We start from the raw sequence: 26,893 nt of genomic DNA on the forward strand, positions 1-26,893 counted from the left end.
GTGTCTAAATGTAAAGTATTGGTTTTAAAAAGGACTTGATATCACAAATACTGTCTCTAGAACTTTCTTGGTTTAGGCACCTGTCCCCACCCCTGAGTGGGTCTTCCATCTTCGAAGCCTGTCATATCGGCTCCAACCCCAGCCCCCCTGCTCCCTAGAGGTGCCATCAGCCCTGCAGGGCCCTTGGGCTTGGTGAAGCAGGGTTTGCTGTGGCGCTCTAAGTCAGGATCGTAAGCAATGTGGCATTGTTTCGGACTGCTAAAAATTAGTCACAGCTAGCCCAGGCAAAATCATGGAGCCCAAGAAAAAATGGCCCAACACCTCTTTTCTTTCCTGGTTGCTGCCAGTTAATCGTGAGTTAAGCCTGAAAAAAAAATTTTTTTTTTTTTTTTAAGCAATGAGTGATAAAAGAAGCTTCAAATGGCTTTTAAAATTTTGGCACCAGCAACTTCCTCCAGTCTTAGAGACTGACTGATAGAATTCCCCCTGCCAGCATCATATGAAGGTGGATTTGCAGACCTACTTGTGTGTGGTAAAATATATATAACAAAAGTTGTCTCTGTAACTATTTTAAGCATATAATTCAGTGGTAATAACTATATTCACAGTGTTATACAAAGATCACCACTAATCTATTTCCAAAATTTTTTTTTATCAACTCAAACAGAAGCTCTGCACCCATTAAGCAGCACTTCTCATTGGTTACCACTAGCCTCTGGTAACCAGTAATGTACTTTCTGTCTCTATGACTTTGACTATTCTAGACATTTTATATGAGGGTATTATATAATATTTGACCTTTTGTGTCTGACTTATTTCACTCAGTATGGTGTTTTCAGTGTTCATCTGTGTCATACCAAGTGTCAGTGTAATTTATCTATTTCTTCCTTTGTTGTTCATGATTTTGGTATCATATCTAAGAATCCGTTGCCAAATTCAAGGTCCTGAAGATTTACCCTTACGTTTTCTTCTAGGAGTTTTATAGTTTTTAGCTATATTTAGATGGTTGATCTATTTTGAGTTAATTTTCATATATGGTATGAGGTAAAGCTCCAACATCCTTCTTTTGCATGTGAGCGGACCCACTTCCGCATGTGAGCATTTTCTCACAATTATTTAGCACACTTGGGTGACTCCATGTACACATAACTTAAGGTTGTGGTACCTGTGAAGCATATTCTGTTGGAAGGATCGTGATCTGTAGGGAATCTTGATTCCCCATACCTGTTGCCATCAAGTGGATTCCAACTCATAGAGACCCTAGAGGACAGAGTAGAACTGCCCCATAGGGTTTCCAAGGAGCAGCTGGTGGATTCAAACTGCTGACCTTTTGGACAGCAGTCAAACTCTTAGCCACTGTACTACCAGGGCTCCAATTCCCCGTAGATCATGTAATAAAAATATTCGTTTTATGGATTACAAACATAAACATAAGTGAAATTTTTTATAAAGTACTCTGAGTTTCTCTTTTTATCCTACTTCAATTATGTCTCCATGTCTTGGCATTTGCTACTGTAATTTGGAAGCAATCTTAGATTGGCAGAGTGTTACATGCTACTTATACGAATAATGCTTATCTGACTTGCAGAGGAAATATGCAAAAAGTTTACACTCAGAAGCCATAAAATGGCCCAGGAAAGGTTTTCTTGTTTGTTTTAATAATGAGAAGCCAAATATATTCAAACTAAAAATTGAAGTAGAATGGTTTCTAGTAGTTTGAACATAAGTCACACAAACCATTCTTGAAGTGAGGAGTTAATGGCTGTATCCTTCATGCGTGTGTAGGATAGGGAGATCCTGGGGTACACTCAGAGCCCTGTATTGTGCCTGTGAGGGGCAGGGGATCCTGGGGTACACTCAGAGCCAGTACTGTGTGTGTGAGGGGCAGGGGATCCTGGGGTATGCTCAGAGCCCTGTATTGTGCCTGTGAGGGGCAGGGGATCCTGGGGTACACTCAGAGCCAGTACTGTGTGTGTGAGGGGCAGGGGATCCTGGGGTATGCTCAGTCCCGTATTGTATATGTACGGGGCGAGGGGTCCTGGATTATGCTCAGGGCCGAGTACTGTGCCTGTGAGGGGCAGGAGATCCTGGGGTACATTCAGACCCCTGTATTGTGCCTGTGAGGGACAGGGGATCCTGGGGTACGCTCAGAGCCCAGTACTGTGCCTGTGAGGGGCAGGGGGTCCTGGGGTATGCTCAGAGCCCAGTACTCTGCCTGTGAGGGGCAGGGGATCCTGGGATAGGCTCAGAACCCAGTACTGTGTCTGTGAGGGACAAGGGATCCTGGGGTAGGCTTAGAGCCCAGTACTGTGCCTGTGAGGGACAGAGGATCCTGGGGTATCCTCAGAGCCCTGTATTGTGCCTGTGAGGGACAGGGGATCCTGGGGGTATGCTCAGAGCCTGGTACTGTGTGTGTGAGGGGCAGGGGATCCTGGGTACACTCAGAGCCCAATACTGTGCCTGTGAGGGACAGGGGATCCTGGGGTATGCTCAGAGCCCCATATTGTGCCCCTGAGGGATAGGGGATCCTGGGGTACACTCAGAGCCCAGTACTGTGTGTGTGAGGGGCAAGGGATCCTGGGGTACACTCAGAGCCCGGTACTGTGCCTGTGAGGGGCAGGGGATCCTGGGGTACACTCAGAGCTCAGTACTGTGTGTGTGAGGGGCAAGGGATCCTGGGGTACACTCAGAGCTCAGTACTGTATGTGTGAGGGGTGAGGGATCCTGGGGTACGCTTAGAGCCTCGTATTATATATGTACGGGGTAAGGGGTCCTGGAGTATGCTTAGAGCCCAGTGCTGTATGTGTGAGGGGCGGGGGATCCTGGGGTATGCTCAGAGCCCCGTATTGTAATGTATGGTGTGAGGGGTCCTGGGGTACACTCAGAGCCCAGTACTGTGTATGGGAGGGACGGGGGATCCTGGGGTATGCTCAGAGCCTGGTACTGTGTGTGTGAGGGGCAGGGGATTCTGGGGTACACTCAGAGCCCCATATTGTGCCTGTAAGGGGCAGGGGATCCTGGGATACACTCAGAGCCCAGTACTGTACCTGTGAGGGACAGGGGATTCAGGGGTACGCTCAGAACCCAGTACTGTACCTATGAGGGGCAGGGAATCCTAGGGTATGCTCAGAGCCCCGTATTGTAATGTATGGTGTGAGGGGTCCTGGGGTACACTCAGAGCCCCATATTGCATATGTATGCAGTGAGGGGTCCTGGGATAACTCAGAGCCCTATATTGTGAGCAGTGGGGGTCCTGGGGTATGCTTATAGCCCCGTATTGTGCCATTGTTTCACTGGAACATTACAGCAAGATTGCAGGGACTGAGGAACGCTCCCAGGGCATTGATTAGCTAGCCAGGCTCTGAGCTCTGTGACGTCATTGTGTCCTTAGGGATGTGTTGTTTACAAAAGTGTGGCATTCACACTCAGAAGATAGGCTTTGTTTTTAATGAAGATTCATCAAGGTTTTTTAACACATTTTTTTTAAAAACAATTCTTAATATGGAAGTGGGGCTCAGGGTACCAGGACTTGGAAGCGAGTCTATTTGCATGTTCCATTTTGATCTCTTCAACCCCTTTGAGTGGCACTTAACATAATGGAAAACCCCGAAGCTTGCAGCCTGGGTATACTGATTTTTCTATCAAAGCTGTTTCAACACCTAGAATTTACAGAGCAGGATGCCCTGATTTGGGGTCACCAGCTGGGAGAGTTCTCCCAGTATGGTGGTTGTCATTGTTGGATGGTGCATGTGGATTCCTGAGCCCCCACTAGGACCCTAAGGAAGGATTCCATGAGAGTGGTATTGAAAACCTAAAGAGACCTGATGGCCACACTTATTGTTACGATTCTCTGCCTGTTTGTGCCTTTGTTGCTAGCCACAGGAGTGAGGACGACTAACTGTTTTTCAGTAGCCATAACAGAGCGGGCTCCCTTGCTGAGCCAGAGAGACACCCAGGCGGGAGGGCTGAGAACAGGGAAGCCTCAGGGACACTATTTGCCTTCTAAACAGAAGACTGATTATCCAGAGATCATGCTTGTTTGTTTGAGATAAATGAGCTGATTTCTCTCCTGGGTGTTTCTCTTGGTAAAATATTTTAAAAGCTTATAACAAGAGAAGAAGAAAACTATAACCAACTCCACACTATCTAAATAAGATCTTATGTTCGTATAGTATACAAATACACACAAACCAACCCGCTAATGCTGCGATACATCTGGGTAAGACATTTTCACTAGAGAGTAGCGAGGTTAGCTTGTGGGTGCGATCACTTGGACTGGTCACCTGCATCAGTATAGCGTAACGATGAAGCACTGTGCTCCACTGGGTTTGATTCCAAGGATTCAGAGACATAAGAGCCCAAGGACTTTGACTGTAGTAGCTTTCCCACGTGCTTCTCTGCAGTCATCCAGGTGTGCAAAAACTCACATGGCCTTCCCTGTCCCCACCGTCAGTACAGGTCCACGGCTCCCTGGCATGTATTTCTCCAGCCCAGTTAAGCCAGTCTGTTCAAAGTCTCCTGACCATTATCACTTTCACTTTCCACTCTTTCTTTGAGTTCAAGCCTATCTCCTTTTGATGCCTTTCCAATCTGTTCTGAAATCAAGTGATCTCTCCATTTCCTGAATTCCTGTGGTTTCGTAACTGGCACCATACCTTCAGCCACCATGTTATATCCAGTGCTGCCAGTATTGGCACTGCTTTGTGAACCTTGGCCATGGTCATTCCTGGAGAACAGAGATTGCAGCTTCCACTTGTGGTGTGTCTCCACAGCACCCACCCTGTGCTGGGTACGTGTCTGCAATACCACAGGCTGTGAGCACAGGCACCACTTCTTTCTCACTCAGGGTGTATCCCCAGTTCCTAACACAGTGCCTAACACAGTGCCTAGCACAGAGTTGGAAAGCAATGTGAAATATTTGCTGAATGATTCATATTGTTAGTACTTAGGGATTACTTGGGTATTGATGGTAAGTTTTGAAAGAGAATAAGCCTTTTTCTTAAATTGCCTTTGACAAACTACCATCAAGGAGATTCTTCATATGCCAGTTGTGGAAAAGAGGGCACAATGACATCCCTGAATAAAATTAGACATGTTTGTGTAGTATGGCTTTGTTATCGTATTAAAACGTGTTGTTTTCTAACAAAAATCTGTGTGAATTTGAGAAACAGTGTAGATTGAACTAACATTAAAAGCTATACATAACCTCACATCACATATAAAAATTAACTCAAGATGAATCAGCAACCTAAATATAAGAGCTAAAAGCTATAAAACTCTTACAAGAAAACATAGGAGTAAATCTTCAGGGCCTTGGATTAGCAATGGATTCTTTTGATACAACACCAAAGGCACAAGCAACAAAAGAAAAAAGCTAGATAAATTAAACTTCATCACAGTTAGAACTGTTGTGTATCAAAGGCCATTATGAAGAAAGAGAAAAGGGAAGGAGAGTGGATGGCAGACGGAGCCAAGATGGCGGAATAGACAGATGCTTCTGGCGAGCCCTCTTTACAACAAAGACTGGAAATAACAAGTGAAACGAGTATATTTGTGACAAGCTGGGAACCCTGAGCTTCAAAGCCAAGCTCAGAAAACGAACTGAGGGGCATGGGGAGGAAGAGACTGTTCAGAAGCGGAGAGGAGTTAGCAGACCTGAATCGCGGAGAGTCCTCAGGTGCCATGCCCGGAGCGGCAGCAGCGGGCTGGTACTAGCGTTCGGCCACAGTTTCCTCAGGGAGAAGCAGCCAGCCACACAGCCTACTCACACCTCCGGAACCTGAGGAGAATGGCGCTTTCGGCAAAAGCTAAGTACTTGCGTATATTTTAACGCGCCCTCCCACCCACAAACCAGCTTCAGTGGCTCAATGCCCTGGGCCTGAGATAGGCACTGTTGAGCACCTGGAGCCATCCTTCTGGCCTTGGGGAAGGAAAAAATTTGCGTTTGGGGGAAAAGATAATTTGCTAGCTCCACTAACTGTGGGAGCTCAGGACAGAAGCAGCTCCTGTCCAGGCATAAACCGTCCGTGGACTTTAAGCACCTTTCCCTTCTTCATGGACCTGTGTGGGCCTATTTCCGGAGAATAGGCCCTTGTTGGCAGGCTCCAACCATTTCAGCTGTGCAGTGGAGAGGTGGGTGTTTGATGTTTGACATTGCTTTGCCTATTAAACAAGGTCCTCACCTACCCACATCAGGGACCTAAGGACTGGTAGCTCCACTCACGTCACCCAGCCACCCGTGACAGGGGTTCAGAGATAACTGGTACCTCCCAGGCCTTACAGCCAAAAACTCTGGGTGCCCATGCTCCGTCTCCAGAACCCATCCACCTGCACGCTCTAGGAAACAGGGACGTGCTTTCGTCAGAGACACTCGGGGGTCAGTTCTCGGCCCCCTACCTTGTTCCGAGCGTGACCCCCTGCTGCAATCAGATACCGGTATATACATCAATCACCTCTGCCCCTCTAGGACAGAGCCTGCACCACACACTTGATGATCAGCTACCTGGAAATGAGAGCTGAATTCATACAAGAAAACTGAATGGACTCCTAGACTGATATACCTGATCACAGCTCTAGCCATCTGGGGACAGGACGTCAGAGCTCCAAAGGCAAAAATAATCAAGCTAGCTCACTCGAGCAACCCATTTTGGTATACCAAAACAAAACAAAGCAAGAAGCTACGACACGGTAAGCAAGCATAAACTAATACAATAACTTATTGATGGCTCGGAGACAAGAGTCAATATCAAGTCACATAAAGAAACAGACCATGATCACCTCAACAGGCTCTCAAAACAAAGAATCCAGGGATCTTCTAGATGAAACTGCATTCCTGGAATTACCAGATGCAGAACACGAAGGTTTAATATACAGAGCAACCAGAAGTCAACCCAGATGGAGAAATCCAAAAAAACAAAGCAATATTATATTAAAAAAAAAGCAAAACTCAAAACAGGTTAACAGTTATGTTATTATATAAAAGAAGAAAACTTTAGAATAATAAAGAGAGACTAAGAAATGTAATCATACACCTCCCATATGCAGAAGAGGATACAATGATACAAAGAAATAAAAGTTAGGTTTAAATTTAGAAAAATAGGGGTAAATAAATAATAATAATAAGGTAACCACAAAGGAGAAAAACTATCCTACACATCAAAATAAAATACAAGAAAAAAATAGAGACTCAGGAAGAAGAAAATCAACAACAACAAATATGAGGAAAGGACAATATATGAAGATAATCTACTAGCACATAAAATTAAGTGGGAAAAAGAAACTGTCAACAACACACAAAAAAAGACATCAAAATGATAGCACTAAATCATACCTATCCATAATTACCCTGAATGTAAAGGGACTAAATGCACCAATAAAGAGACAGAGAGTGGCAGAATGGATTAAAAAACCAGATCCGTCTATATGCTGCCTACAAGAGACACACCTTAGAGACACAAACAAACAAAAACTCAAAGGATGGAAAAAAATATATCAAGCAAACAACAATCAAAAAAGAGCAGGAGTAGCAATATTAATTTCTGACAAAATAGACTTTCAAGTTAAATCCATCAGAAAGGATAAGGAAGGACACTATATAATGATTAAAGGGACAATACACCAAGAAGATATAACCATATTAAATATTTATGCACCCAATGACAGGGCTGCAAGATACATAAAACAAACTTTATCAGCATTGAAAAGTAAGATAGACAGCTCCACAATAATAGTAGGAGACTTCAACACACCACTTTCAATGAAGGACAGGACATCCAGAAAGAAGCTCAATAAAGACATGGAAGATCTAAATGCCACGATCAACCAGCTTGACCTCATAGACATACAAAGAACACTCCACCCAACAGCAACCAAGTATACTTTCTTTTCTAGTGCACATGGAACATTCTCTAGAATAGACCACATTAGGTCATAAAGCAAGCCTTAGCAGAATCCAAAACACTGAAATATTACAAAGCATCTTCTCTGACCATAAGGCTATAAAAGTAGAAATCAATAACAGGAAAAGCAGGGAAAAGAAATCGAACACTTGGAAACTGAACAAGAGTCTGCTCACAAAAGACTGGATTATAGAAGACATTAAGGATGGAATAAAGAAATTCATAGAATCTAATGAGAATGAAAACACTTCCCATCAGAACCTTTGGGACACAGCAAAAGCAGTGCTCAGAGGCCAATTTATATCAATAAATGCACACATCCAAAAAGAAGAAAGGGCCAAAATCAAAGAATTATCCCTACAACTTGAACAAATAGAAAGAGAGCAACAAAAGAAACCCACAGGCACCAGAAGAAAACAAATAATAAAAATTAGAGGTGAACTAAATGAAATAAAAACCAGAAAGACAATTGAAAGAATTAACATGACCAAAAGCTGTTTTTTTTTTAAAAATCAACAAAATTGATAAACCACTGGCCAAACTGACAAAAGAATAACAGGAGAGGAAGCAAATAACCCGAATAAGAAATGAGATGGGTGATATTACAACAGACCCAACTGAAATTAAAAGAATCATATGACTATGAAAAATTGTACTCTAACAAATTTGAAAACCTAGAAGAAATGGATGAATTCCTAGAAACACACTACCTACCTAAACTAACACAGAGGTAAAAAAAAAAAAGATTTTTTTTTTTTTTTTTGTAGAACAACTAAATAGACACATAACAAAAGAAGAGTTTGAAAAGGTAATCAGAAAACTCCCAGCAAAAAAAAAAGCCCTGGTCCAGATGGCTTCACTGCAGAGTTCTACCAAACTTTCAGAGAAGAGTTAACACCACTAGTACTAAAGGTATTTCAGAGCATAGAAAAAATCGGAATAGTACCAAACTCATTGTATGAAGCCACCATATCCCTGATGCCAAAATCAGGTAAAGACACCACAAGAAAAGAAAATTACAGACCTATATCTCTCATGGTTTTTTCTTTTTGGGTTTTATCTCTCATGAACGTAGATGCAAAAATCCTCAACAAAATTCTAGCCAATAGAATTCAACAACATATCAAAAAAATAATTCACCATGACCAAGTGGGATTCATACCAGGTATGCAGGGATGGTCCAACATTAGAAAAACAATTAATGTAATCCACCATATAAATAAAACAGAAGATAAGAATCACATGATTTTATCAATCGATGCAGAAAAGGCATTTGACAAAGTTCAACACCCATTCATGATAAAAACTCTCAGCAAAATAGGAATAGAAGGAAAATCCCTCAACATAAGAAAGGGCATTTATACAAAGCCAACAGCCAACATCACCCTAAATGGAGAGAGCCTGAAAGCATTCCCACTGAGATTGGGAACCAGACAAGGATGCCCTTTATCACTGCTTTTATTCCACATCGTGTTGGAGGTCCTAGCCAGAGCAATTAGGATAGATAAAGAAATAAAGGGCATCCAGATTGGCAAGGAAGAAGTAAAATTATCTCTATTTGCTGATGATCTTATACACAGAGAACCCTAAAGAATCCTCAAGAAACTCCTGAAACTAATAGAAGAGTTCAGCAGAGTATCGGGATACAAGATAAACATAAAAAAAATCAGTTGGATTCCTCTACACCAACAAAAAGAACATCGAAGAGGAAATCACCAAATCGATGCCATTTACAGTAGCCTCCAAGAAGATAAAAATACTTAGGAATAAATCTTAACCAGAGATGTAAAAGACTTATACAAAGGAAACTACAGTATACTTCTGCAAGAAACCAAAAGAGACTTAACGTAAGTGGGAAAACGTACCTTGCTCATGGATAGGAAGACTTAACGTTACAAAATGTCTATTCTACCAAAAGCAATCTATACATTTAATGGAATTCCGATTCAAATCCCAACGATATTCTTTAATGAGATGGAGAAACAAATCACCAACTTCTTATGGAAGGGAAAGAGGCCCCGGATAAATAAGGCATTACTGAAAAAGAAGAAAGTGGGAGGCCTTACTTTACCTGATTTTAGAACCTATTTTTTTTTTTTTTTATGCCACCACAGTAGTCAAAATAGCCTAGTACTGGTACAAGAACAGATACACAGACCAATGGAACAGAATTGAGAATCCAGACATAAATCTATCCACATATGAGCAGTTGATATTTGACAAAGGCCCCAAAACAGTTAAATGTGGAAAAGACAGTCTTTTTAACAAATGGTGCTGGCATAACTGGATATCCATCTGCAAAAAAATGAAACAAGACCCATACCTCATTCCATGCACAAAAATGAGCTCGAAATGAATCAAAGACCTAAATATAAAATCTAAAATGATAAAGATCATGGAAGAAAAAATAGGGACAACGTTAGGAGCCCTAATACATGGCATAAACAGTATACAAAACATTATTAAGAATGCAAAAGAAAAACTAGATAACTGGGAGCTCCTAAAAATCAAACACCTATGCTCATCCAAAGACTTCACCAAAAGAGTAAAAAAACTACGTACAGACTGGGAAAAAGTTTTTAGCTTTGACATTTCTGATCAGCGTCTGATCTCTAAAATCTACGTGATACTACAAAAAGACAAATAACCCTGTTAAAAAATGGGCAAAAGATATGAATAGACACTTCACCAAAGAAGACATTCAGGCAGCTAACAGATACATGAGGGAATGCTCATGATCATTAGCCATTAGAGAAATGCAGATCAAAACTACAAGAGATTTCCTCTCACTCCAGCAAGGCTGGCATTAATCCAAAAGACACAAAATAATAAATGTTGGAGAGGCTGTGGAGAGACTGGAACACTTATACACTGCTGGTGGGAATGTAAAATGGTACAACCACTTTGAAAACCGATTTGGCACTTCCTTAAAAAGCTAGAAATAGAACTACCATACGATCCAGCAATCCCACTCCTTGGAATATATCCTAGAGAAATAAGAGCCTTTACATGAACAGATATATGCACACCCATGTTTATTGCAGCACTGTTTACAATAGCAAAAAGATGGAAGCAACCAAGGTGCCCATCAACGGATGAATGGATAAATAACTTATGGTATATTCACACAATGGAATACTATGCATCGATAAAGAACAGTGAGGAATCTGTGAAACGTTTCATAACATGGAGGAACCTGCAAGGCATTATGCTGAGTGAAATTAGTTCCAAAAGGACAAATATTGTATAAAACCACTATTGTAAGAACTTGAGAAATAGTTTAAACTGAGAAGAAAACGTTCTTTTGTGGTTACAGAGGAGCGAGGAAGTGAGGGTGGGAGAGGGGTATTCGCTAAATGGATGGTAGATAAGAACTACTTTAGGTGAAGGGAAAGACAACACACAATACAGGGGAGGTCAGCACAATTGGATGAAACCAAAAGCAAAGAAGTTTCCTGAATAAACCGAATGCTTCGAAGGCCAGTGTAGCAGGGGCAGAGGTTTGGGGACCATGATTTCAGGGGACATCTATGTCAATTGGTGTAATAAAATCTATTAACAAAACATTCTGCATCCCACTTTGAAGAGTGGTGTCTGGGGTCTTAAATGCTAGCAAGCAACCATCTAAGAGGCATCAGTTGGTCTCAACCCACCTGGATCAAAGGAGAATGAAGAACACCAGGGACACAAGCTAATTAGGAGCCCAGGAGACAGAAAGGGCCACATGAACCAGAGACTACATCATCCTGAGACCAGAAGAACTAGATGGCATCCGGCCACAACTGATGACTGCCCTGACAGGGAACACAACAGAGAACCCCCGAGGGAGCAGGAGAGCAGTGGGATGCAGACCCCAAATTCTCATAAAAAAACCAGACTTAATGGTCTGACTGAGACTGGAAGGACCCCGGTGGTCATGGCCCCCAGGCCTTCTGTTGGCCCAGGACAGGAAGCATTCCCGAAGCCAACTCTTCAGACAGGGATTGGACTGGACGATGGGTTGGAGAGGGATGCTGGTGAGCTTCTTGGATCAGGTGGACACATGAGACTATGTTGGCATCTCCTGTCTAGAGGGGAGATGAGAGGGTAGAGGGGGTTAGAAGCTGGTGAAGTGGACACGAAAAGAGAGAGTGGAGGGGGAGAATGGGCTGTCTCATTGAGGGGGAGTAATTGGGAGTGTGTAGCAAGGTGTGTATAAGTTTTTGTGTGAGAGACTGACTTGATTTGTAAACTTTCACTTAAAACACAATAAAAATTATTAAAAAAGAAAAGGGAAGGAGAGCTAGAGCTGCAGGTGGGAAACATGTCAGATTCAGACCTCAGCAGGAAGTGGGACCGGTGCTTGGTGGATGCAGTCGTGAAGATAGGTACTGGTTTTGGATTAGGAATTGTTTTCTCACTGGCCTTATTTAAAGGAATGTGGCCATTAGCCTTTGGTTCTGGAATGGCATTGAGAAGGTTACTCCAACTGTCAGCAGAATTTCCAGGCTCCATATCTTCTTCAGGGAAAATATGTCAGAAAGCGGCGACTTAGGCCTGAGGACACCTCAGGGGGAGGTAAAGAGAAGTCGTGTTTATTCCTCAGGGTTACCGGAGTCCCCGGGAGTAAACTGACATTCTTCTGCAGCAGTGTTGTCGGTAGTGCTTTATAATCTGGCAACTGTTCATGTATTTGAAACCAAGTCTGTTTATTGTTGTGTATTTTCTCTTTGGAAATTGCAAGGAGATAGTCTTAAAGAAAATAAATCAAACAAAAATAAAACCAGAAACAAAACCCATTGCCGTTGAGTCAATTCTGACTCATAGCGACCCTATAGGACAGAGAGGAACTGCCCCATAGGATTTCCAAGGCTGTAACTTTTATGGCAGCAGACTACCACATCTTTCTCCCACAGAGCAGCTGGTGGGTTCGAACTGCTGACCATTCAGTTAGCAGCCCAGCACTTAACCACGGCACCGACTGTCTATGAGAATATTATCATATGACCCAGCAGTTCCACTTCTAGTTATGTACCCAAAAGACTTGAAAACAGGTACTCCAGTAAATACCTGTACCTGAAGTACAAATACTTGTACAAATACTGCTGTTCCTAGAAGCATTATTCATAATAGCCAAAAGGTAGAAACAACCCAAATGCCCATCAGTAGATGAATGGATAAACAAAATGTGGTATGTCCGTACAACATATACCACAAAAAGGAATGAATTTCTGATACATGCTACAGTATGGACGGACGAACCTTGAGAACATTATACTAAGTGAAAGAAGCCAGACACTAAAGGCCATATATTATATGATTCCATTTATAGGAAATGTCCAGAATAGGTAAATCCACAGAGACAGAAAAACTGGTAGTTCCCAGGGATTAGGGGGAGGGGAGATGGGAAGTGACTGCTTAATGGATAGAGGGTTTCTTTTCTGGGATGAAAACGTTTTGGAACTAAATAGAGGTGGTGGTCCTACAGCATAGTGAATGTGCTAAATGCCACTGAGTTGCACACATTAAAATAGCTAATTTTATGTTACGTGAGTTTCACCTCAGTAAAAAGAAGCATTAAAAAAAGACATACATAAACAGGCATCTTACACTGTTTGTGCCCTTCATTACTAAAAAGTAGCCTTTTTCAGTTTCTCTTTTGTGAAAAACAGATAATTTATAAGTGTCGCAATTTTATCAAGTATTATTCATGCTAAACTATAGATTTATGGATAAACGGTGATAAAAGAGCAGATGTAATGAAAAGGTTTTGTACTTATGATACGAAAAAGTTCATTATGAAAAATGTTTGGCTGAGACCTTTTTTAGGTAGATGCTTCCTTGACACTTGAGTAGTGTGTTATTTGAGGCCCCGGTCCATGTGTCTGGCCTCCTGGCCACGTCACAGCAAAATGGCAGCGGGCTCTGGTGCTGCTGTCCAGGCCTCTGGTGCCCTGTACCTGTGCACCTGGCTGTGTCTGGGTTTCCCCTGGTTCCTTGGATCTCATCAAGCTGCACTAAGGAGACGAACAGCCTTGTCTAAGGAGAAATGGCCTTCCCGTGGCTTCAGGGTAAAAAGTTCCCATTTCGTCAGCTCCAAGTGACTGGAGAGAGGGCTCCCACAGACAGCAGGAATGGAGGGCCCAGTTACAAGATTCATCAAAGCTGGGCTCACCTAAAGGCACCAGAGCCCTCACCCATTCTGGTTTATCCTGTTAAATAATTCTGTACAGGTATGCCATATATTTAGAGATTTGTATAATAAGCATAAAGGCAGTGAAAGGTGACCCTTGGGCACAGAGGCACTGTTTAACATGCCAGTTGTTTCTATTGTTGTTAGCTGCAATGAAATCAGCCCCTGACTCTTGGCAACCCCATGCACAATGGAACTAAACACTACCCTGTCCTGCACTATCCCAGTGATCAGTCGTGGATCAGACCATTGTGCTCCATAGGGTTTCATTTGCTGATTTTCAGAAGCATATCATCAGGCCTTTCTTCCTAGTCCATCTTAGTCCAGAAGCCCTGCTGAAACCTGTTCAGCATCCTAACTCAGAAGACTCCACAGACAAACAGATAGTAGCTCTTCACAGGCAAATTGCCTGGGAATCAAACCTGGGTCTCCCCCATGGAAGGCGAGAATTCTACCACTGCACCACCAGTGCCTCACAATGTGACAGTTGTTAGGTGCTGTCCATTTGGTTCCAACTCATAGCCACCCTGTGTACAACAGAATGAAGCACTGACCCATCCTGTGCCATCCTCACAATCATTGTTGCAGCCACTGTGTCAATCCATCTTGTTACGGGGTCTTCCTCTCTTTCGCTCACCCTTCACTTTACTAAGCATGATGTCCTTCTCCAGGGCTTGGTCCTTCCTGATAACATGTCCAAAGTATATGAGACTTAGTCTCACCATCCTTACTTCTAAGGAGCATTCTGGCTGTACTTCTTCCAAGACAGATTTGTTCATTCTTCTGGCAGTCCATGGCATATTCAATATTCTTTGTCAACATCATAATTCAGGTGTATCAATCCTTCTTCAGTCTTCCCTATTCATTGTCTAGCTTCTGCATACATGTGAGGCGATTGAAAATACCATGGCTTGGGTCCCACTGCTGCCGAGTCAGTTCTGACTCATAGCGACCCCGTAGGGTTTCCAAGCCTGTATATATCTACAGAAACAGACTGCCACATCTTTCTCCCACATTGCTCCTGGTGGTTTCAAACTGCTGACCTTTTGGTTAGCAGTCGATTGCATTAACCACGGCACCACCCGGGCTCCTTGTGCTTGGGTCAGGTGCACCTTGGCCTTTAAAGTGTTACCTTTGCTTTTTATCACTTCAAAGAGGTCTTTTGCAGCATGGCAGATTTGCCCAGTGCAATACATCATTTGATTTCTTGACTGCTGCTTCCGTGGGCATTGATTGTGGATCCAAGTAAAATGAAATCCTTGACAACTTCAATCTTTCCTCCATTTGCCATGATGTTCCTTATTGGTCCAGTTGTGAGCATTTCGGTTTTCTTTATGTTGAGGTGCAATACGTACTCAAGGCTGTAGTCCTTGATTTTCATCAGTAAGTGCTTCAGGTCCTCTTTGCTTTCAGCAAGCGATGTTGTTTCATCTGCATATCCCAGGTTGTTAACGAGTCTTCCTCCAATCCTGATACCATGTTGTTCTTCATACAGTCCAGCTTCTTGGATTATTTGCTTAACATACAGATTGAATAAGTGTGGTGAAATGACACAATCCTGATGCACGCCTTTCCTGATTTTAAGCCGTGTAGTATCCCCCCTTTTTTTTTTTTGTTTAGTATCCCCTTATTCTGTTTGAAATACTGCCTCTTGGTCTCTGTACAGGTTTCTCAGGAGCACAATTAAGTGTTCTGGAATTCCCATTCTTTTCAGTGTTAACAAATTGCGGGTAACGCTGCAAATACTTTCCTACAGAAAAGATACAATGAGCAAATATTGTCTTCTAGAGCCTTTGCACAGTCAATAAAACACAGATAAACATCTTTGTGGTATTCTCTGCTTTCAGCCAAGATCCATCTGACAACAACAGTGATATCCCTCGTTCCACATCCTCTTATGAATCTAACTTGCATCTCTGGCAGTCCCCTGTTGATGTACTGCTGCAACCATTTTTGAATGATTTTCAGCAAAATTTTACTTGTGCATGATATTAGTGATATTGTCAGTAACTTCTGCGTTCCATTGGCTTACCTTCCTTTGGAATGCACACAAATATGGATCTCTTCGAGTCTGTTGTTCAGGTAGTCTTCCACATTTCTTGGCATAGACGAGTGAGCGCTTTCAGTGCTGCATCCATTTGTGTAACATCTCAGTTGGTATTCCTATAGTTCCTGGAGCCTGGTTTTTCACCAATGCCTTCAGTGCAGCTTGGACTTCTTCCTTCAGTACCATTGTTCTTGTTCATCTTGTTCATTTGCTGCCTCCTGAAATGATTGATTGTCGACCAAATCTTTTTGGTACAGTGACTCTATGTATCCTTTCCATCTTCTTTTGATGCTTCCTGCATCGTTCAATATTGTGCCCATAGAATCCTTCAAAATTGCAACTCGAGGCTTGAATTTTCTTCAGTTCTTTCAGCTTGAGAAATGCTGAGCATGTTCTTCCCTTTTGGTTTTCTATCTCCAGGTCTTTGCACATGTCATTGTAATACTTTGTCTTCTTGAGCCACCCTTTGAAATCTTCTGTTCAGCTCTTTTACTTCATTTCTTCTACTCGTTTTAGCTACTCTATGTTCAAGGGCAGGTTTCAGAGTCTCTTCTGACATCCATTTTGGTCTTTTCTTTCTTTCCTGTCTTTTTAATGACTTTTGCTTTCTTCATGTCTGATGTCATCCCACAATTTGTCCAGTCTTTGGTCATTAGTGTTCAATGCATCAAATCTTTTCTTGAGATGATATCTAAATTCAGGTGGGATATACTCAAGGCTATACTTTATCTGTTGTGAACTTGTTTTAATTTTCTCCAATTTCAACTTGAACTTTCATATGTGCAGTTGATGGTCTATTCCATAGTTGGCCCCTGGTCCTTGTTCTGACTGGTGATATTGAGCTTTTCCATCATCTCTTTTCACAGATACAGTTGTTTTGATTCCTGTGTTTTCTATCCGGTGAGGTCCACATGTATAGTCACCATTTTTGTAGTTGAAAAATAAGTATTTGCAATGAATAAGTCATGAGTCTTGCAAAAGTTGATCATGCTATCTCCAGTGTTATTTCGGTCACCAAGGCCATATTTTCCAACTACCAGTCCTTCTGTTTCCAACTTTCTCATTCAATCACCAGTAATTATCAATGCACCTTGATTGCATGTTTGATGAATTTCAAACTGCAGAAGTTGGTAAAAGTCTTCAATTTCTCTATCTTCAGAATTAGTGGTTGTTGGGTAAATTTGAATAATAGTCAAATTAACTAGCCTTCCTTGTAGGTGTATGGATATTATGCTATCACTGACAGTGTTGTACTTCAGGATAGATCTTGAAATGTTCTTTTTGACAATGAATGTGATGGCATTCTTCTTCATTTTGTCATTCTCGGCATAGTAGACCACATGGTTTTCCCGTTCAAAATGGCCAATACCAGTCCATTTTATCTCAGTAATGCCTAGGATATGGATCTTTATGTGTTCCATTTCATTTCTGATGACTTCCAACTTCCTAGATTCATACTTTGTACATTCCACATTACGATCTTTAATGGATGTTCACAGCTGTTTCTTCTCATTTTGAGTCATACCACATCAGCAAATGTAGGTCCCAAAAGAACTCCATCCACATCATTAAGATCAGCTCTACTTTGATGAGACCACTCTTCCCCAGTCATATTTTGAGTACTTTCCAAGTTGAGAGGCTTATGTGCCAGCACTGTATTTCACTGCTGTTCATAAGGTTTACACTGGCCATTTTTTTTTTAAGTATATAACCAGATCCTTTTTCCTAGTCTGTCTTAGTGTGGAAATTCCACTGAAACCTGTCCACCATGGTGACCCTGCTGGTATTTGAAATACTGGTGTCATAGCTTCCAGTGTCACAGCAACATGCAACCATCACAGTATGACAAATTGACAGATGAATAATGTGACAGTACTATGTGTTTATTGTGGGTTCTTTTTTAATATAGTGCCGTGAAGGAAAATAAAGTCTTTCCATAATCCCATAGGCCAAATAAACAGTACAAACATTTGGTAATTTCCTTCCAGTATCTTATAGACAGGCATACGCATTTTTAGTTAATTGAGATCTTAGCATAGATACTGACTTACAGTCTGCATTTTAAACTTATAAACGTTTTTCATGTCAATACATATGCCTCTACACCTGAATTTTAGTGGCTACATAGTATTTCATCATATAGGAATCCCATTACTCATTTAGCAAATTCCTTATTGTAGACATTTAATTTTTTGCTAGTATAAATAATATTGCATATATATGTAATTTTATATGACTCTCTGATTTTTTTTCCCCCCTCTTAGGATAAATTCCTGGTAGAACTGCTTGGTTAAAAAGACACTCCATTTAGGCCTTTTGATTTATATTGTTATACTGCTTTTTTGGACTAACTTAATTTTAACTCTTTTTTATGGTCAGATAAAATGTTTGTTTCATCTCTTGTTTGTTTCATAACTCTTTTGGACAATGTTATTATAAAAACAAGCTTCCTATTGAGTTTAGAAATGAATCGGTCAGAATCTGATATGTATTTTTTCAAACAGGCCCATTTGCAGAAAGGAAACACGAAAAGATCACAGTGTTTTCTGATTAGCCAGTGAACTAATGTTGTCGCACAGAGTTGGAGAGAGAAAAAGAGTGAGTGGTGAATCACACAATACTAGGGTGCACATTATAAGTTAAATGAGTAAATTAGATTTTTGTACAACAAACATATGCCAACAAATACTTTCCTACAGAAGAGATATAATGAGCAAATACTGTCTTCTAGAGCAAACATGTAAAACACTGGTTTATTGATATTCATGGACTATTACAGTCCCCGAGCATTGCTATCAAATCCTTATACTTAGCAACAGATTGTCACAGGAACACTTGCTGTCCTCATTAAACAAATTGGACAAAAGTTCAGTTTCATGGTGGCAAGACACACAGTGGGAGTAGATTTAACCTTCCCCTCACCAAGCTAGTGCTGTTTATTCTTTGCGCCTTTGAAGTAATTAGTGCTTAACTGTTCTCCAGTCTTCTCTCTTACCTTTGCAGTAAAAGGCAAACACAGTCCACTTTCTCAAAGATTATTTAGCACTACTTATATCATAAAATGGAAACCCTGGTGGCAGAGTGGTTAAGTGCTATGGCAGCTAACAGTTCGAATCCACCAGGAGCTCCTTGGAAACTCTATGGGGCGGTTCTACTCTGTCCAGTAGGGTTGCTGTGAGTCGGAATCAGCTCGACGGCAGTGGGTTTTTTTTTTAATATTATAAAATGGAATGTTTATAATCAAATATGGATGCTGAATCATAAGCTAAAAACACATAAGTAGTTTAACATGTTTTAAATAACTCTACCCTTTCTAACAACGTCTTTGGAAATTAGCCTCAAACTAAGGAGCACCAAGATCCTATGCCTATGTCTCTAGCCACAGAAGTGTCTATGCTTTGGGTTCTGTGCCTCTGGGGCTGCACTTTCAAAAGAGAATATACTACAATATCCTTAGACCAGAAATATGGTAGGTACTCTAACACGTCCATTATCTTCTTAGGATAAGTATAACAACATCAGTTTTAAATGCCTTGTGTGAAATCTTTTAATTGCTCTATCTTAAACATAAGGAGTCCCTGGGTGATGCAAATGGTTAACATGCTCAAATGCTAACCAAAAGGTTGGAGGCTCAAGTCTACCCCGGAGCACCTCAGAAGAAGGTTCTGGTGATCTATATCTGAAAAATCAGCCATTGTAAACCCTATGGAACACAGTTCTACTCTGACACACGTGTGTCAGGTTGAATTGATGGCAACTAGTTTTGGTTGTTTTTAGTTGCTGATTCCAACTAATGGAAACTCTGTGTGTGCAGAATAGAACTGCTCCATAGGGTTGTCAAGGCCGCGAGCTTTCAGAATCATATCACCAGCCCTGTCTTCCTAAGTGCCTCTGGGTGGATTTGAACCAACAACCTTTCGGCTAATAATCAAGCGCCCAACTGTTTGTGCCACGCAAGACTCCTTTGGTTAAACATAAAGATTAAACATAAAGGTTCTGTTATTTTTTTTACAATGAGAAAAAATGCATTGTTTCATTGGCTTCATACAGTAATGCAATGATATAACAGGATTGACGTCCAGCCCAGTGGCACACTGCTGCATTGGGTTTGTTATCAACCAGCCATCCATAGTCATTACTACTTTTGCATACAGCTCTAAAAAAAAAAAATAGGAGCACCACTTTTATTTCAGATTACAGTGACACAATGTACAAATATCCCCCTTCATCCTTTTTGTCAGGTGTATGTTTCCATGGAAGCCCCCATATTTGTTTCCCAGGGCTGCTGTAAAATACACAGCAAACTGAATGGCTTATAAGAACAGAAATGTATTCTCTCACAGGATATCAACTGTGTCGATTCCTTCTGGAGGCTCTGAGGGAGAATCTGTTCCATGCCTCTCTCCTAGCTCCTGATGACAGCCAGCAACCTTGGTGTGCCTTGGCTTTTGGGCACTTTAATTTCTGCCTCTGTCTTCACATGGCTGTCTTCCCTGTGCGTGTGTCTGTGTCTCTTCTCCTCCTTTTGTAAGGACACCATTCATGTTGGATTAGGACCCACCCTATTCCAGTATGACCCCACGTTAATGTAACTGATAACATCTTCAAAGACCCTATTTCAAAACAAAATCACGTTCGCGGGTACTGGGGGTTAGAACTTCAATATCTTTTGGGGGAACACAATTCAATTCATAACAGTTTGCCTTCTGACCCCCAAAATTGTATGTCCTTTCCACATGCAAAATATGTTCACTCCATCCCAGCATCCCCAAAAGTCTAAACCCATTCTACTATCAACTCTCAAAATCTCATCTTCTAAATCAGGTATGAGTGAGATGGTCCATCCTGGGGCAAAATTCCTCTCCATCTGTGAAATTTAGAAAATAAATTATCTATTTCTATAATATAATGGTGGAACAGGCATAACATAGACATTCTCATTCTAAAAGGGAGAAATTGGAAGTAAATGGAGTCACAGGTCCCAAGCAAGTCCAAAACACTGCAGAGAAAATTCCATTGGATTTCAAAAATTGAAAATGATCCTCCAGAACCCTACCATTTGTAATCCAGGAGGCAGCAGTCCCAAGGGCCTGTACCCTTTAGGGCAGTGGTAGCAACAGGGCTGTTTTTTGCAGCCTAGTAGCTCTTTTGACTCATTTTCTGTCTGTAGAATTCCAACAAACAGTCTTCCATCATTTTGTCCTGTCTCTGTCCCCTTCAGTCCAAGCCTTTCTGCTAAGATGATTGATTGGATCCATAAAGTGAACACATAACGTCTTTAGCAAATGATTGTCCAGAATCCTTGGTATTCTCTCTGGAGCTTGCTTTTTCAATATTTACGATATAGACAGTCCGAGAATTTCCAGAATCTCCAAGTTATGATACCATTTTTCTCAGTTTATTTTGCAATTTATCCCTTTCTTCTCATATTTTATGTAAGCAGCAAGGAGAAGCCAGGCTGCACCTTCCACATTTTCCTTAGAAATCTCCTCAGCTAAATAGCCAAGTTCGTCACTTACAAGCTCTACTTTCCACAAAACATTAGAACATAATTCAGCCAAGTTCTCCAGCACTTTATAACAAGGATTGCTTTTTCTCCAGTGTCCAATAAGATGCTCATCATTTCCTTTTTAAGCCTCACCACAAGCCCATTTAATGTCCACATTTCTAGCAACATTCTGTTCGTGATGATATGGTTTAATGGTAGAATTCTCACCTTCCATGCAGGAGACTTGGGCTTAATTCTTGGCCAATGCACGCCACGCACAGCTACCTCTCATCTGTCAATGGAGGTTTCCGTTGTGCTATGATTGCTGAACAGTTTTCAGGGGCACTTCCAGACTAAGACAGATAAAGCCTGGCAATCTATGTCCAAAAATTAGCTGATGAAAACTGTTTAGATACAACAGCCTGATCCCATTGTGCATGGGTTGCCATGAGTCAGGGGCCAATTAACAGCAGCTAACACCAACAATAATACATATATGATAGAAGCTTTCTTTATAGCTTTTCTCACTTCTTTTTGAGCCCTCATCAGAATCACTTTTAACATCCATAATTCAACCAACAGTCTTCTCAAGTCAGTCTAGGCTTTTACTATGAAGCAGCTCAAAACTCTTCCAGCCTCTACACATAACCCAATTCCAAAGTCATTTTCACATTTTTAGGTATTTGTTACAGCAAATCTCATGGGTATCAAAATCTCATACAGCAACTCTAGTGCAAACTGGGTGGCTTAAAACAATAGAAACATATTGTCTCATAAATCTGGAGGCTAAAAGTTTGAATTCAGGGCTGTATTTTTTTCTGAGTTGTGTTATGGAGAATCTGCTCCACTCCTTTGTCCTAGTTTTGGGTGATAGCCAACAATCCTTGGAATTCCTGGGATGCATCACTTTAATCTCTGCTCTGTTGTGACATGGCTTCCCTATGTGTCTGTCTCTATGTCTCCTATCCTGTTTTATGAGGATATCACTCAGGTGGGATTAGGACCCACCTGCTCCAGTGTGACCTCATGTTAACTGATACCTTCTTCAAAGAGCACATCTTCAGGCGGAGCCAAGATGGCGGACTAGGCAGACGTTACCTCGGATCCCTCTTACAACAAAGACACGGAAAAACAAGTGAATCGATCACATACATAACAATCTACGAACCCTGAACAACAAACAGATTTAGAGACGGAGAACGAACTAATACGGGGAAGCAGCGATTGTTTCCAGAGCCTGGAGCCAGAGTTCCAGTCAGGTACGGCACAAGCACAGAGACCTGCTCCACCCCCCTGAACTAACCCCGGGAGGGGGACCAGCCGGTTCCACGGGTGGCGTGGGACGCAGCCGGTAGGAGAAGTCCCCGGGAGGCAGTGACTGATCTTGGAGCAGAAAGAGCAGCATCCGAGCCGGGGAATCGTCCCGCAGGGATTTGGACTGCACGCAGGTACGCCATAAACATGGAGAGTTGCTCCACCCCCTGAACTAACCCCGGGAAGGGGACCAGCCGGGTCGCGCGGGCGGCGTGGGACGCAGCCGGTAGGAGAAGTCCCAGGGAGGCAGCGACTGGTATTGGAGTGGGGAGAACAGCGTTCCAGCCGGGACACTCGGTCGCGGCACAAGCACGGGGAGCTACTCCACCCATCTGAACTAACCCCGGGAGGGGGCCCACCTGGTTCACGGGGGCGGCACGGCCACGCGGCTGGAGAGACGAGAAGTCCCCGGGAGGCAGCGACTGATTTTGGAGTTGAGAGTGCACCGTTCCAGTAGGGGAGCCTTGACGCTGGGCGTGGGGCTGGAAGCGGAGGATCTGACCGTGACTCCAGCGGGCCAGACCCCCTGGGGGCAATCTCCACACAGCCAGCACACATAGGCGATGCGCCCGCGGGAATCTCAGATATAACAGTCATTCCAAGCAAGACAAGCAACTCTGGCTATATTCTGAGGTGCTACTCTCCTATCTCTCTGTTCCCTCCCCCACCCTCCCCAGGCGGCTTCATTAACATCTGAATAGCCGGAGCCAGAGGGAGAACTCTGATAGGGATCTGACTGCAGTTTTTTTTTTTAGCGGATTTTCTGGAAAAACTAGTTTCCCAGTGATGGCTCGGAGACAACAATCCATATCAAACCACTTAAAGAAGCAGACCGTGACAGCTTCTCCAACCCCCCAAACAAAAGAATCAAAATCTTTCCCAAATGAAGATACAATTTTGGAATTATCAGATACAGAATATAAAAAACTAATTTACAGAATGCTTAATGATATCACAAATGAAATTAGGATATCTGCGGAAAAAGCCAAGGAACACACTGATAAAACTGTTGAAGAACTCAAAAAGATTATTCAAGAACATACTGGAAAAATTAATAAGTTGCAAGAATCCATAGAGAGACAACATGTAGAAATCCAAAAGATTAACAATAAAATTACAGAATTAGACAACACACTAGGAAGTCAGAGGAGCAGACTCGAGCAATTAGAATGCAGACTGGGACATCTGGAGGACCAGGGAATCAACACCAACATAGCTGAAAAAAAATCAGATAAAAGAATTAAAAAAAATGAAGAAACCCTAAGAATTATGTGGGACTCTATCAAGAAGGATAACCTGCGGGTGATTGGAGTCCCAGAACAGGGAGGGGGGACAGAAAACACAGAGAAAATAGTTGAAGAACTTCTGACAGAAAACTTCCCTGACATCATGAAAGACGAAAGGATATCTATCCAAGATGCTCATCGAACCCCATTTAAGATTGATACAAAAAGAAAAACACCAAGACATATTATCATCAAACTCACCAAAACCAAAGATAAACAGAAAATTTTAAAAGCAGCCAGGGAGAAAAGAAAGGTTTCCTTCAAGGGAGAATCAATAAGAATATGTTCTGACTACTCAGCAGAAACCATGCAGGCAAGAAGGGAATGGGACGACATATACAGAACACTGAAGGAGAAAAACTGCCAACCAAGGATCATATATCCAGCAAAACTCTCTCTGAAATATGAAGGCGAAATTAAGATATTTACAGACAAACACAAGTTTAGAGAATTTGCAAAAACCAAACCAAAGCTACAAGAAATACTAAAGGATATTGTTTGGTCACAGAACCAATAATATCAGATATCAGCACAACACAAGGTCACAAAACAGAACGTCCTGATATCAACTCAAATAGGGAAATCACAAAAACAAACAAATTAAGATTAATTAAAAAAAAAAATACACATAACAGGGAATCATGGAAGTCAATAGGTAAAAGATCACAATAATCAAAAAGAGGGACTAAATACAGGAGGCATTGAACTGCCATATGGAGAGTGATACAAGGCGATATAGAACAATACAAGTTAGGTTTTTACTTAGAAAAATAGGGGTATATAATGAGGTAACCACAAAAAGGTATAACAACTCTATAACTCAAGATAAAAGCCAAGAAAAACGTAACGACTCAACTAACATAAAGTCAAACACTATGAAAATGAGGATCTCACAATTTACTAAGAAAAACGCCTCAGCACAAAAAAGTATGTGGAAAAATGAAATTGTCAACAACACACATAAAAAGGCATCAAAATGACAGCACTAAAAACTTATTTATCTATAATTACCCTGAATGTAAATGGACTAAATGCACCAATAAAGAGACAGAGAGTCACAGACTGGATAAAGAAACACAATCCATCTATATGCTGCCTACAAGAGACACACCTTAGACTTAGAGACACAAACAAACTAAAACTCAAAGGATGGAAAAAAGTATATCAAGCAAACAATAAGCAAAAAAGAAGAGGAGTAGCAATATTAATTTCTGACAAAATAGACTTTAGACTTAAATCCACCACAAAGGATAAAGAAGGACACTATATAATGATAAAAGGGACAATTGATCAGGAAGACATAACCATATTAAATATTTACGCACCCAATGACAGGGCTGCAAGATACATAAATCAAATTTTAACAGAACTGAAAAGCGAGATAGATACCTCCACAATTATAGTAGGAGACTTCAACACACCACTTTCGGAGAAGGACAGGACATCCAGTAAGAAGCTCAACAGAGACACGGAAGATCTAATTACAACAATCAACCAACTTGACCTCATTGACTTATACAGAACTCTCCACCCAACTGCTGCAAAGTATACTTTTTTTTCTAGCGCACATGGAACATTCTCTACAATAGAACACATATTAGGTCATAAAACAAACCTTTGCAGAGTCCAAAATATCGAAATATTACAAAGCATCTTCTCAGACCACAAGGCAATAAAACTAGAGATCAATAACAGAAAAACGAGGGAAAAGAAATCAAATACTTGGAAAATGAACAATACCCTCCTGAAAAAAGACTGGGTTATAGAAGACATCAAGGAGGGAATAAGGAAATTCATAGAAAGCAACGAGAATGAAAATACTTCCTATCAAAACCTCTGGGACACAGCAAAAGCAGTGCTCAGAGGCCAATTTATATCCATAAATGCACACATACAAAAAGAAGAAAGAGCCAAAATCAGAGAACTGTCCCTACAGCTTGAACAAATAGAAAGTGAGCAACAAAAGAATCCATCAGGCACCAGAAGAAAACAAATAATAAAAATTAGAGCTGAACTAAATGAATTAGAGAACAGAAAAACAATCGAAAGAATTAACAAAGCCAAAAGCTGGTTCTTTGAAAAAATTAACAAAATTGATAAACCATTGGCTAGACTGACTAAAGAAATACAGGAAAGGAAACAAATAACCCGAATAAGAAATGAGAAGGACCACATCACAACAGAACCAAATGAAATTAAAAGAATCATTTCAGATTATTATGAAAAATTGTACTCTAACAAATTTGAAAACCTAGAAGAAATGGATGAATTCCTGGAAAAACACTACCTACCTAAACTAACACATTCAGAAGTAGAACAACTAAATAGACCCATAACAAAAAAAGAGATTGAAACGGTAATCAAAAAACTCCCAACAAAAAAAAGTCCTGGCCCGGACGGCTTCACTGCAGAGTTCTACCAAATTTTCAGAGAAGAGTTAACACCACTACTACTAAAGGTATTCCAAAGCATAGAAAATGACGGAATACTACCCAACTCATTCTATGAAGCCACCATCTCCCTGATACCAAAACCAGGTAAAGACATTACAAAAAAAGAAAATTATAGACCTATATCCCTCATGAACATTGATGCAAAAATCCTCAACAAAATTCTAGCCAATAGAATCCAACGACACATCAAAAAAATAATTCACCCTGATCAAGTGGGATTTATACCAGGTATGCA

At 41.3% G+C, this 26,893-nt stretch overlaps 1 protein-coding gene and 1 pseudogene across 1 annotated transcript in view; both read left to right on the forward strand.

Moving 5' to 3' along the window:
• The window catches only part of GNAL (G protein subunit alpha L), a 170,264-nt gene that overhangs the window by 40,581 nt on the left and 102,790 nt on the right, over nucleotides 1-26,893 (forward strand). The gene's annotated exons all lie outside the window — the stretch shown is intronic.
• Nucleotides 11,875-12,691, forward strand: LOC104845546 (MICOS complex subunit MIC10-like; annotated as a pseudogene).

The sequence above is a fragment of the Loxodonta africana genome, chromosome 11, assembly GCF_030014295.1.
Source record: "Loxodonta africana isolate mLoxAfr1 chromosome 11, mLoxAfr1.hap2, whole genome shotgun sequence".
NCBI classification, from domain to species: Eukaryota; Metazoa; Chordata; class Mammalia; order Proboscidea; family Elephantidae; genus Loxodonta; species Loxodonta africana.